Below are 5,803 nucleotides of genomic sequence, written 5' to 3' on the forward strand. Positions count from 1 at the left end.
GAGCAACACCTAGCCACTGGGGTTTTGGCCAAGCATGACCATTAGAACTTTTAATTTGGTGCTGTTCTCCTAGGTTGCATCTACAACAGTTTTTCTCAGTCAATACAATTCATGCGGCATCAGAGAAACCTTGGTGAGAGTAAATTTATCATAGCAACCAAAGGAAGTGAGACATCACCTAGTAGGAAAGAAGCTTTCAGAAACCCCACAGCCACCTGGGCCATGTTGTCGCAAGACCAGCCCAGCCTAGGAGACTACCTCCTCTTGCAGTCCAAACCCCCAGAGCAGCACATGGCAGGCAGAGGCTCAGGGAAAGGAAAACACCTGTCCCAAGTATTAAACCCAGCAAAAGACACCAGGTCTCTCATTCTTGCCTGATGTCCACTTCCCACTCCCTGTTGTGGTTAGGAAACCTCCAATTGAGTAAGTGAGTGCTACTGTAACCAAACCCAGCCTCTTAACCTAAATAATCCTCTTGTGAAGACTCAAATGAAATCAAGTATTTAGTGCTCAGCTCATTTGTGCAGCAGCACTGTTAATATCATTGTTTAATTTATGGAGCAGCCAGATTCTGGTTAACAGTGTGAGTGTGTAAGAAGGCAATGAGTGTTCTATTTTCTAAGCACATTGGAGCAGAAAACTATATAAAGGAAGTTCTTCTGGCAGGTGCAGCATGTTAAAAAGCTTTCAACTAAAATTATATAGCCTGACAAACAATATAAAAAAGTAGATTGCCCAATAAACAAATAACATATCAGCCGTTTATACAAAACCATACTACTTAGACTCCTCAAGCTTGAAATGACTGTGTATTTTTTTCCATTAAAATGGTATGGTCTACGTATAAATTGTTTTAAATTCAGATTTGGTATCAGTGTGTTTTCAAAGCCTAGATGGATTTAACATTTTTCCTGAGATGAAGCATTAGCTCTGGGTGGATGTGGAATCAGCTCCAAGGATTTGGTCTAGTGAAAGGTGTCTCTGCCCAGGGCAGGGCAGTTGGAACTAGATAATCTTTAAGGTACTCCCACCAAAAATAATTTTGTGATTCTATAATTTCTTTACCATATGGAGCCAAGACACATGAGGCCAGCAGCCACCAGGCCTCTGGCACCCTTGCTGGAACCAAGCAGCAGCAATGAAAGGGATGCTGAAGGCAAAAATCTCTTCTGGAAGTGAGGTCATGCTGCAAACACCCTCTGTGCCCTTCCTTGTGGTTTCACCCAAGCTCCTCATGTCTTTTTATTGAGTTAGATTTAGACACTCCATGAGCCAAAGGGAAAGAGGGGTCCAAATTGGAACTCAGCAAAGCAAAAGCTCATGTTCTCCCTCCTGCCATCCAGTGGCTTGTACTTGTGCCATGTGCTGCTTCCTGCCTCAGCCACTCCTCTCAAACCAGATCCTGGCACAGGTCTCTCCGCTTCCATACCCCTGCCTTGTCAGCACCTCTTTTCTTCCTGCGGGCTGCACTTGTACCAGTGTACAGCTCTAAATGTTTTAATTCTCCCTTGACAGGAGCAGCAAGGCTGAGTTCTGGGGGGTATCGGCTGCTGACCACAAAGCAGCATGTTTTTTCCACATGGTTTTTCCCCTTGAGGACCAGGCAGCCAGCCAAGCCCTGAGTCACTGTCTGAGCCATGCTCAGGAAAGGCAAAGTGCCTCTGCTAATCACTGACTCAAAATGAGCACCAGGCAGATGGACACAATGTGTTTAACATGTCTTCATCTGCCACAAAGGGAACAGCTAAGTCAGGCTTGGACATCTGTAGTTAAGTGAGCAAAATCCTGCCTACATGTCTTGTTTTAACTTGTCATTATCTGCTGATGAAGAGGCACGAACAACACACTTGTGACAGAAGGAAGAGGTGGAAAGTTGTGCCCAGAGCCCTGAATGAATTTCTAAACACTGCCATTGTCACAGCAATAACCTGATACAAATGTGGTACCAAGAGCAAGATGCATATTCTTGTTTCTTGCCCTGCACACCTGGGTGAGGTGTGGATGTGGATGTATCAGGCTGCTTGTGTGTCCCTTGCTTGCCTGCTTTCCATCCCACAGACACTCAGGACTGTGCCTGGAGCCTGACCCATGCCAGCCACTTAGCACAGTCTGAGGGGAACCAAGCAAAACTCCTGCCTGATCCTTACAGAGGTCATGCCATGCCCAGCCAGCCAGCAGTAGCCTCTTTGCCACTGGGAGACTGCATCCTCCTGGAATCCACTGGCCACATCTCCTACCATCTTGCCACCAGCATGTATTCAGCTCCCACTAAAGGTCTGTTTGCCAGCTGTACTGTGGTCAGGGTGTCACTCTCATGCATTCAGCTGTGAGGGTGGCTTGTCTGACCTGTAACATGGCTGTCCCACAAGCTGGTCACAAGTATCCCGTTATGATACACTGAGACTTGGAGGAGAATCGCCCTTGCAGGGTACAGGAGATGCCTGTAGCCTCTTCTGTGAAAACCAGCTGCTGTTTCAGACCCTCACATAGGTCACTGCCCCGAGTAAATCACTCTATTCATTACATGGTAAACATCCCTGTCCTCAGAGCTCATTGCTAATATCACACTGGGTGGCTATTGATCTGGGGCAACCTGGGGCAGTCAGCTGATAGCAACTTCTCAGCTACCTTGATTTCTATCACCATTTGTGTATGAAGCTCTTGTCGTGTTCCAGAATGCTTCTAAATAGTGCAATCCCCTGACTGCACTAGCTTTCTGACACCCAAATATCTTTCTACAGCTAGGCAATTCACGGAAACCACCACATGCAGAGTGTGTGTCTACTGTGCGAACAGTGAACTATCTCTGGAAGTGCTGCTGCCTTATGGGATGACAGAAATCAGGGATAATGTGCCTTCTGCCTCTGCCTAGAGCTTACTTATGACATTCTGCAACAGTCAGCCACGAGTCAGTGTATGTCTCAAAGTACAGGTTCACCCATGTGATTCTGTCAGGAGAGGGTGGATGTAAGCAATATGCAGCCTTAAGAATGTCTCAGCTAAAGAGGAAAGCACTTCCATCTACAAGACTGGGGAAAACAGAGCAGTTTCTTGTCTCAGGAAACAACACAGAAGAAGTTCACTGCTCATCTGAAGTCAGTCAGATCACCAATGCACTTTGCTTCCTCGCAAATGCCATACACCCATCCCAAAGACTTTTCCCTCAACCCTGGCATGTGCAGTATCTTTGTGACTTGGCACAGAGGAGAAAGTGTCCTTACATAGACTTCCCTGCAGCTTCTCTGCATGGACATGAAAAACACTGGCTGATATGTACAAGGACCAGGGACAAGTACATTCTGCAGTGGAAAGATGTCCTTGGAGAAAGTTGATGCACCAGCCTTTGCTTCTAGACTTTCCTGAAGAAAGTTTTTTTCTGTTTGGTTGGTTAGTTGGTTTGGTTTGTTTTTTTCCACGCAGTAAAGTGTCTGGGTCAGGACACTGCTGGGATCAGCAGGGTCAGGTCCTGTACTTGTAACCTCTGGGATGCAGGTGGCCACCTCAGACACTGGGGTTTTTTTGCCACAAAATTTGGCAGATTCAATTTTGCAACTATCAAGGCTTTTTTCCTTCTACATATACAAATACAAGTCTTGCAAATTGGTTACAAATGTAATCAGTGATTACAGGTATGCTTTGTGAAACGTTTGAGAGTACAAAAAAGCAAAGACTGTACCTGGATGCATGAATTCTATGTCACTTTTAAAAGAAGTTTAGAGTGTCAGAAATTTAGGGGGTTAGGGCTGCAGTTGATGAGTAGATCAGAAATGTTAGTTCAGGCTGTTATGATGAGCACACCAGGACTGCCTAACCTGCAGCTGTCAATGGTGAGAACAGAAGCTGTGACTAAGTGGGAACCTGTTTGAAGATGACAGGAAGGTCACATGCTAGAGATGTTATAGAAAAATAGTTTGTGAAGAATTCAGTGACGGTAGTAAGATAAAAACCTCAAAAAAGGGGATTTTTTCTTGTCTGTTTTAACTATAAATGAAGGACAAGGGTGAAAAAAAGAGGGATGGCTGACCAAGACCATGTTCTGAGACACAAAAAACCACATGCCACTAGAGCAGGGAGGGAGCTAAAACATTCTTCAGATAAAAGGGACTGATGACTCAAACCCCCTGCTGCCTGAGAAAGCTCTGCCCCAGGTTTATGGCCAGTGCTCTACCTGTTGCACAGACATTTTCAGCAACGGAATGAATTTAGCATGGCATTTATCTGACCTAACTGCAAGTCTCCCCAGGACAAGCAGTCTAGTGAGGAAGTATCTCAGTGCACTCAGAGGTTCCCATGCCAGTGAAAGTGTCCTGAGATATCCCTAGGTGGTTATTCTGTTCATCTTCTCCTCACTAGACATTCCCTGAGTGCTGCAGGATGGATCTTCAGCCTGACCTGTGCAACTGTTTCCATATCCTCATGTTCCTCAGTATTTCTACTATGCACTTCTTCATCTAAGATTGTTACCCTGACCCACTTTGTAAACAGTAGACAGGGATGTGAGGTTTCAGTTGTCTCCTAGTGAAGTCAGTGTCCCAAACAGGACAGACAAACATGTGCTAGGAGGTGATGTCACCACTGACCTTAAGGAGAGATAAGAATGACCAGCAGGGCCAGAAGCATCGGCCATGGTGTGAGGCAAAAGAGCTGGGTCTCACCCACCCCCTGTCAGTCTAAGAGGAATGCAGCATTTAGGTGTCAGGACTGGTCCACACTTAGAAGTAGAGACAGTTCCACATCCTTGTGCAGGTTGCAGCTTCTCTCCAGGAAGGCAACCAGTAAGTTGTACAAGCTTCTTCCCACACACAAAGCCCTGAGAAGTGCACTTGCTAATCCTTTCTCAGATATGGGCAACACCTCTTTTCCATGTACAGAAACTCAGGTTTATGCTTAGGTGGCACAAGGTGGAAGCAGGGTAAAAGGATAGACCTGCACTAGATGTGAATTAGGACAGCTTCTTGAAAATAGCTGAATGACAAATATTTCAAGAAGAAACAAAGTATTTCCTTGTTATTTCTTTTCATTCCTTTATTCCTCATCTGTCAGTCTGGAAACCTTTGTGATCATCATTTCAGTTTAGGGATCTGGAGCCTCAAGGCTTTCTCTATGCAGTCATGATCCAGACTGGTTTATTATTAACCAAAAGAGCTGTGAAGAACAAAAATGCTTGTTGGCTTATTAGCACTGTTTATATTGCCAGATGCTGACAGATAGGCAAATTATGTACTGTCAGCAGTTTTTCAGTTAGCAACATTCAAAGAGAGCCATTTCTGCAGGTGAAAATAAACAACTTGTTACTATAGAAGATTAGAAACTTCTCCAATAAAGCTGAAATCCTGAATCACCTCATTTCAGGTGAAAGAGTCTTTCCAGGTACACTCGTCAAGATCCCACAAACTTGATAGACAAGTTACAGATTAGAATTTTGAATTCACAACAGCCTGGAAAGGCAATAAAATCAGACAGTAGCCCTAAACACAAAATTTGAAGGTGGTTACTCTTTAAAAAAATACATATTTTAACTTTAATTAAAAAGGAACATTCAGACCCTTGGGGCTCCAATCAAGAAACATTTGGTTCAGGATTCTGATTTTACAGCAAAAACTGAAACCCCCTATTGGAAGAGGAAATACATTCCCTGAAACAAAGAGGTAAACACATTCTCAAATATTTATTTAACCAGAACACCATTCTCAATTGAAAAACAATTTTGTCAGAGCATTTTGTAGAAGTCTTTATGAGCAGGTCATAGTGATCAGCCCCATCCTTTAGTACTGTGAGTTGCCTTACATCATGCTCAAACCCC

The sequence above is a fragment of the Pithys albifrons genome, chromosome 1 (assembly GCF_047495875.1).
Source record: "Pithys albifrons albifrons isolate INPA30051 chromosome 1, PitAlb_v1, whole genome shotgun sequence".
NCBI classification, from domain to species: Eukaryota; Metazoa; Chordata; class Aves; order Passeriformes; family Thamnophilidae; genus Pithys; species Pithys albifrons.